This window comes from Patella vulgata, chromosome 2, assembly GCF_932274485.2.
Source record: "Patella vulgata chromosome 2, xgPatVulg1.2, whole genome shotgun sequence".
NCBI lineage: Eukaryota > Metazoa > Mollusca > Gastropoda > Patellidae > Patella > Patella vulgata.
Genome location: NC_065880.2, coordinates 25,107,800 through 25,116,734, shown reverse-complemented (window position 1 = coordinate 25,116,734; position 8,935 = coordinate 25,107,800). Strand labels below are relative to the sequence as shown.

The 8,935-nt window shown below is 36.3% G+C and overlaps 1 pseudogene; it reads right to left on the bottom strand.

Moving 5' to 3' along the window:
- Positions 1–1,382: 1,382 nt before the first annotated feature.
- Positions 1,383–6,273, bottom strand: LOC126809640 (uncharacterized; annotated as a pseudogene).
- Positions 6,274–8,935: the final 2,662 nt, after the last annotated feature.

Genomic DNA, 8,935 nt, shown 5'->3' with positions numbered 1-8,935 from the left:
CGTGACCTGTATGTGTTACGAAACGTCGTTATTAAATAATAGAGAAGTAGTTACATCCATATATACCTTGTGTTGTGTTTTGTTATGAATAGTTAACCGTGCTTCTAGATGTCATTTAAAGATTTGATATTCAGACTTGTTACCACGAATTTACTCACCCCACCCTCGCATAGTTATGAATTTATTGTTTCACTAAAAGAAATATTTTGTAGGAATGTATGCTTTTATAGATTGAACACTTGTTTGCGATATCATTGTCGGTGGAAACTGGCAATATACCTAAAGAATGTTTTTGTAAATAAGTTTTTATTGTAGTATTCCCAATAAGCGTTAGAAACAAAGATATATACCCTTAATCCCGGTGCCGATAAATGTTGGGTTGTGTGGAACATGCTAACAAATCTCAGGTACGATAAATGTTTGATTCTGGTTGAGAACAGCATGAGAGCAACATGATTGTTTTCATTGGAGATGAGACGCAAATATTCAAAGGGGTCAGACAAACTCTAAACCAACCGCGTTCCCTTCACTGAATCCCTTCAAAGGAGGCCCTGTCTGTCTACCTGTGGAATAACATGCATTTGTATCTGTTAAATTTGTGTGGTAGACAGATTGATATTATTTATACATAGGCGGGGGTGATAACGTCTTACCTCAAACAAATCGCAAAAGAAACCATGAAGTTTCTGAGACCGATATTTCGTAATTAGTGTGTTTAATGGTGGGGGAATAAATATTTCTTTTTAAATTTTTCAAACACAAACTGGTCATAGAGGCGAAATGTGCCGAAAACCGAATTTGACAAAAATCAAAAAATGTATTTTTCACATGTATGGCGCCGGGCATTTCTTTCAAAATAACTGTTAAATTTAAAATAGCATTTTCCGACAAGACCAGCGATAATCTCGTAAGATATGACTTTTACTATGTCTTTTAAATGGTTTTCGACGTCTCTTCAAGGTCACCGTCTTATGCCGAAGTCGTGAAACGCACCGTCGGGGGATTTGTTGGGGCCTGTCTCCCCCAGACAATTTCTAGAAATTTCAAGTCGGTCTTGCCAGCCCGTGAATACGGCAACCTGAAAGTGGTCGATTTTAATGTAGACATCTGAACTTCAATCAACAAATCAATCAACCAGGCTGTTGTCGTTGCATTCACATGACACCAGACGTGTCCTGATGAAACAAATATGCCTGAAACAAATGTCGCTGTTAGTACGACCCATTGTGGCAGCATCGAACATGCAATACAGGTGACTTGACTTATATATTTATTTATTTTTCTTAAATTTAATTGTTATTGATTAGTAATAAAAACATGACGCGAGAGTTGAGTTGTATTTACACATTTAGGTAAGAAGCCAGATAAATGAACAATTAAAATTAATTACTTTGATCTAAAGCGTTATCTAACTATAAATATGATCCGAAAGTGAAAGATTATCATTCATCTTTTGGATTTACACCATGGCTGATCTTTGTATTCGTTATTTTAAACATATTTTATTGACAAATATCAAAAGGATTGAGCACATGTCAACATCCTGTGACATGTGACATTTGCGATCGTTGGCAGCATATTATTGATAGTAAATCGAATATATTTATTTATTTTTCTTAATCTATTTATAGTAAATCGAATATATATTAATTTTTTTTTAATTTATTGATAGTAAATCGAATTTTTTTTTCTGGAAAGTCAAATAAATTTTAAAGTGTTTCTAACGATAGTAAGTAGTAAGAAGTCTTTAATTTCATAAAATTGTACAGTCACGTGAATCACGTGACTTTTGAGCATATAAAGATGAAAAACCTGAAAAACTCGTGAGGTAAATCGATGCAAGTTTGCTTAAACTGAACACGCACACGTAACTTGAACTGGAAAAACAAATTAAAATTGTTATTTTCATCTTTGTTAGAAAATGTCGAGCCTTTCAAATGTAGAATGTCTACGTGCTATAGGTAGGTTCTATGCTGGTCAGTCTGTGGTCACTGTTGCAAGAGCCTTTAATTGTTCACGCCAGACAATAATTAATCTTAGAATGGGAGTGCTTCAAACTGGAACTATTGCCGACCGTCCAAGGGCGGGAGCGCCACGTGTGACATCACTCCAGGAAGATCAAGCAATACGATTACGTCATCTTAGAAACAGATTTGTCACTTCAACCTCCACAAGTAGAGAGATGTTTGGTGGAAGGGTAACTGCACAAACTGTTCGAAATCGCTTGCAGGCTGCTGGTCTTCGAGCTCGGAGGCCCTATAATGGACCAATATTGACACCTCTTCATCGCCGTAACCGACTTGTGTGGGCCACAAGACACGCAAGATTTTCTCAAAGACAGTGGAATTCGGTTGTCTTTAGTGACGAATCTCGATTCACTTTGAGATTTGCCGATGGCAGGGCCCGAGTGTACCGCAGACGAGGTGAACGTTACGCTCAAGTATGCGTCAGAGAAGTTGACCGATTTGGTGACGGCAGCGTCATGGTTTGGGGTTCTTTTTTTGCACATGGACGTTCTCCTCTTGTTGTTGTCCAAGGGAACTTAAATGCTGTCCAGTACAGGGATCAGATTTTGCAACCTGTTCTTCTTCCGTTTATGCAGAGACATGGGCCTGGACTAACGTTTCAACAAGACAATGCTCGACCCCATACAGCAATTGCTACCCAGAATTTTTTAAGAAATGCCGGTGTCCAAGTCCTGGATTGGCCGTCGCTTAGCCCCGACCTTAATCCTATTGAACACATCTGGGACGAACTGGGTCGACGTGTTCGTCAGCAAGTGAATCCACCACTGACGTTGCAGGACCTTCAACATGCTCTTGCTCAGCAGTGGCGACGTCTTCCTCGGGTAGTGTTTACTAATGTTCTGAGATCCATGAGAAGACGTTGTGTGGCAGTACGAGATGCTAGAGGAGGCCACAACCGTTACTAAACACTTTATTCCGATTGTTCTTCAAGTCTGTGAATTTCATTTTGGGGGGTACTGTGACATCACGAACGTTATCAATGTCAAGGACTTTCGGCGAGACGTATTCTTGCTTTCTATTGATGTCAAGGTCGACTGTGCACAACATAACACTAAAATAGTTGCCTTAAACCAAATATTAAAAATCTAGTCCCAAAAATCCCGAGTGTCAAGTTTTTAATTTGACTGAGTATATTTTTTAAATTTATTGATAGTAAATCGAATTTTAATTTATTGATAGTAAATTTAGAAATTGTAGAAAAACATATTGTAAAATAAACGCTAAGATATTTGAAGCCTGGGGGCAATACACTGATCGATCCATCACAACGAGTGTCTTTTTAAAACTAGCGGGTAACTTATATGGCCATAAATAGTTAATTTACTGAAATTTACTGAATTTTAGACACTTATTCGCTGAAATCTATGACATCCAACAATATAATAGGGCATATAAATAGATAATAAGTTTGCATGACGTCATATGAAATTCCTTGCTTCACAGTTGTCGCAACTTTATCTATACACGGCGTTGTGTCGACCAACCATGCAATGTGAAGTAGATGTCAATATGGTTATGTGTAAGAATATTCAGTTCAATATATTCACGGTGTATGATTTTATTCATAATTCAGTTATAGTGAGTTAATTCCGCAACGTTTTTAGAAAAAATTGCTATTAATTTGGCCAGTACTGTAATAGCAAGTGTATAAATATTTTTTGTACAGTCTGTACACAGTAACATATCCGAGAACCATACTAAACCTTGCTATGTTTTTGCGAGGTATTTAAAAGTCTTACCTTTTATTATCATTTCTGCCCATGGCTCCCTGTGCCTTATAGTTAGCAGTGATACAAGGCAATTACCAATTTTCCATGTTCTTGGCCTGAAGAAATAAAATAATAAAAGTCAAGTTTTTATTATTATGCAAGTGGAAAAATACAATTCTTCATGGTATGATTTGAATAAATACAACTCATTTGAAATTTGAATTATTATTTGTCTAAGATGACTGGGCATTTACAAATTGAAATAGCTACTCTTCATCAAGAAAATACATGAATATTTTTTCCCAATTCACCTGGATTTTATTGTAAGTCTTTTTACGTGAAATAGCTTTATTTAACGTCCGCTTCCACCGAAGTGATATTGCAGAAAATTAACAAATTCGGATTCCCTTTTAAAGGAATTAGACTGCACTATCGCTGGATTGTATTATATAGGTCATGTCAGTTTTTTTCAAAATGGCGCCCAGAACACAAAACAAACATTGCAATTCAGGGCGGACTGGTGTCGAGGCTGTATCCTAAGAATGATTTTTTGAATATTTAATCACACAGCAACACAATTATGCACATACAGTTATGATATAATATTAAATTAGCTTACCTCAAATATCTCGAAATATACTGTTTGGTCAGTTTGTCCGCCCGCCATATTTCTGTTAGTCACACATCCTTCGGCGAATTAAAATGGACGTATATTTTGTTTTAACCGAAACGAAAAATTTGCGTTATAAATATATTGTATTAAAAAATACCACCAGCAGCTGCCAGGCAGGATACGCCCACATTTTCGAGGGATGGATATTCATAGCGTATTCATTACCAGGATAATTCATTACCGGTAAAATCGGCGTATTCATGACCAGTATATTTATCACATTAAAAAACAACGTATTCAGTTGATGCGATTAATAATAGCCATAGTTTCGTATTCAACTTTGAACTGAGTACTGTGTTAACTAGATGTTATTTAAAATAAAAATTAAACAGGTTCGTAAATAACTGTGAACAGGGTATTGTGTTCATAATTTTTTTTCTTTTCTTTTAGTTTTATAGTTGAACGGATTTACAATACAATACAATACAATACAATACAATACAATACAATACAATACAATACTGTGAACAGGGTTATTGTGTTCATAAATGTGATACACTATTACTTTTTTTTTCTTTTCTTTTAGTTTTATAGTTGATACAACACACTTCACTACAAACAACACTACAATACACTTACGACGATGTTTCCGCAGAGGGACCGTACAGAAACGCACACTCTCAATAGCCTACTAGTATCTATTTCACCCGCATTGTAGTTGGTCCAAAGAGAGAATATGCGTGTCTGCATAAGTCCAGCTCTGCTTCGTTGGCATCTGCTAATTTTTCCTTCGGTGAGCATCACCATATCCAATTTGAGTTTCTGTGCTTCTTTGTGTAGTTCCGCAAGCAATAAATAAAATGGAACTGGTCCCCGAGTGTTCAGTCGAAAGTTGATTCGGTTATGCCACCCCTCGACGTCATTATTCGTGCGAACGGAGCGCATCAAAACGGACCAACTCTTCGCACTAAACACTCGGTTCCATATCCATTGGTTCTCCACGTACTCAAGAACACTAATCACTCTCTCATCTTCTGTTTTCTGGAACATGTCCATGAAGGCACCATGAATTTTCTCTTCAGGAAGGAATGGTAAGGCCATGAGTTGACGCAAAAAAATTGTAAGCATCCCCTCGCTCGTTGTAAGCAACCTGAAATGATAATAAAAATTTAAAAAAATTATCATTCATTATGTTCATTTATTTTTTCTAGAATTGTAATAACTTTACTTTACTTTAGTTACAATTACCACAAATACAAAAGATAATGATTATTGATAATTGCTAATGATTACAGAATATTGTTTATTTTAGAAGTTGCCTATACATACCTGCAGACCATTTTCCTGGATCTTGCGAAAGACTGCTTGCGACCAGTGGAAAACGCAACCTTTAATGGGTGTTCCTAGAAAGGTATCCTTCAAGACCTGCCATGTAGCTATTTCGAAGTCAGCCACGAATTCTCGTACAGCTAAAACTGGACACAACTCCTTAATAGCTTCAAAAACCTAGAAATATAAAATTATTATAAATGAAATTTACATAAAAATATAATAAGTATTGTTTTCAATGATTTAATACTATAATTTAATAGTATATTAATTCAATATTTATAATGTTTTAGCGATGAGATTGAATATACTTACATTGTTAATGTTTAATATATGAAATAAATAAATTAAAACATATCTTGCAGTAATCTGCCTGACATCAAACAATATACCAAGGGAACTTGTGTAGCCATCGAGCCTTTAGTAATAAAGCCATGAATCGAAAAGAGCTGAGTGAAAGGCTTTTCACAACCCAAAAAGTGCCGTCGACGAAAAGGACCTTCGTTTTACTTAACAGCTGCAACTGGGTATCAGTGGCTAAAACCAGATGCCTGTTGGTACCATCTTTGATATCTTTTCTTAAAAAATTACCCATATTTATTTCTACGAATTCTGTGTCGATCTATAAATAGAAAAATAAAAAAAATAGTTTAATTGTATGTTATTCAATGATGGAATAAATATCGTAGATTAATTTTTATGTAATAAATAACCATCGTATGTTTTATGTCTTTCGTTTATATTAATAATTTAAATACTCACTTCACTTTCTATATCAGTAGGGTCATCTGGTCGTGACTTTTGCCTGTATCTGTTGACACTCCGGACCAATGTGGACATTTTGGGTCTGCTGTGAAAAGGAGCCGTCTCGGATGCCAGGTCTAGCAAGATCTCTTCAACTACCTGGGCCGACGACGTGGTAAAGACGTCCTTTTCGGAATTCTTACAGACCTGTAAAATGTAAAATAAACATTTAATAGTTTTTTTACATTTTGTTGATGTTTTCAGTGATTTAATATTTATATAGTATAGTGATTCAATATTTATAATGTATAATGTTTTAGCGGTGAGATTAAAATATACTTACTTGTGCCTTTATCTGGACGGCAATATGTTGACCGGGCTGGGCGGGATGGTTGTGGTTCTTCAAACCTGGACGAAAGTCATCCCCTGCCTGTATTACTGTCGCCCGACAGTAGTCCACTTTCGAATGGTGAACACAGCGCCAATTTATGTTTCCATTAGCTGATTGTTTCTGAAAAATTAAGTTTATTATATTGTTAAACACACAATATATATATTCAAAGTAAATACACTAAATTATGTTTATTATATTCAATTGTTAAACACACAAAACAACAGTTAGCTTTTAATATATTCAATTGCATAAAGTAAATACACTAAATATAAAATAATTACATACCCTAAAGATGTAGGAGTAACCCTCCCTGTCCAGCAATAAGCTAAAAAGAAAGTGATTTTTCGTACAATCAGGGACCATAATTGAGGAAGTTACTGTCCGATATGCGTGAATATTGAAAGGAACTGAGATCGTTGGGTTATAAACTTATATTTCAAGTTTCAACAAAATCGGATAAAAATTGTGACCTCTATAGGGTCCACAACCTTGATATACCATATTTTTACGTTATTTGAGAACGAGGGGCGGCCATTTTGTCTGTCACTGTCAGTTTTGGGCCGATTTTCACGAAATTCGAACTCAGCCGTCCTTAGGGTGTAACGGTGATATAATAATACGTTTTTTTAAATCAGATAAAAAATTATGACCTCTATAGGGTCCACAAGCTAAAAACGCAATTTTTCGTACAATCAGGGGCCATAATTCAGGAAGTTACGGTCCGATATGCGCAAATATTGACAGGAACCACGATCTTTAGGTTATAAACTTACATTTCAAGTTTCAACAAAATCGGATAAAAATTGTGACCTCTATAGGGTCCACAACCTTGATATACCATATTTTACGCTATTTGAGAACGAACGGCGGCCATTTTGTCTGTCAGTTTGGGGCCGATTTTCACGAAATTCGAATTCAGCCGGGTTTAACGGTGATATAATAATACGTTTTTTTTAAATCGGATAAAAATTATGACCTCTATAGGGTCCACAAGCTAAAAACGCGATTTTTCGTACAATCAGGGGCCATAATTCAGGAAGTTACCTTCCGATATGCGCGAATATCGACAGGAACCAGGATCATTGGGTTATAATCATACATTTCAAGTTTAAACTATATCGGATAAAAATTGTGACCTCTACAGTTTTGGGCCGATTTTCACGAAATTCGAACTCAGCCGTCCTTAGGGTGTAACGGTGATATAATAATACGTGTTTTTAAATCAGATAAAAAATTATGACCTCTATAGGGTCCATAAAGCTAAAAACGCAATTTTTCGTACAATCAGGGGCCATAATTCAGGAAGTTACGGTCCGATATGCGCAAATATTGACAGGAAGCACGATCTTTGGGTTATAAACTTACATTTCAAATTTAAACTATATCGGATAAAAATTGTGACCTCTACAGTGTTCACAAGCTAAAAACGTGATTTTTTGTTCAATCAGGGACCACAATCCATGAAGTTACAGTCCGATACATGCCAATATCGAAAGGATCCGAGATCTTAGGGTGATAAACCTATATGTCAAGTTTCGTTGAAATCGGATAAAAATTGTGACCTGTAGATTGTTCACAAACAATTGTGGACGGACGTCCGGACGGACAGGGGCGACGACAATATACGTCCACATGAAAATGTGGGCGTATAAAAATCACAAACCTGATATTCTTATTTTCTGAACAAACTTTTTTCACAACAATATCACTTTTTTCGATACTAATCCAGGAAGGAATTACCACACTGCTTAATAATACAGTTAACATTTGCAGTATCATAGGGTTTAATACCGCAAAATTACTTCAATAAATATGTTGTTGTTCTTAGCGTTTAACGTCCGCTTCCACCGAAGGTGATCTCGCAGACAAGTTCATTTTAATGATCTTAGCGCACGCGCATGGGGTCTTTGCTGTGGGAGGAAACCGGAGTACCCGGAGTAAACCCACGAGGTTCAGAAGGCGCCCCTATCTCCAAGCCACATACGCTCACACCTGGGATCGAAACCACAGCCGCAAGCCAGAGGTGACCGGCCAACTAGAGGTCGAAGCGTGACACTCTAGACCATCCCAACCCCCCTTTCAATAAATATTTATTTCTTTGTTTTTATAGTAATTCATT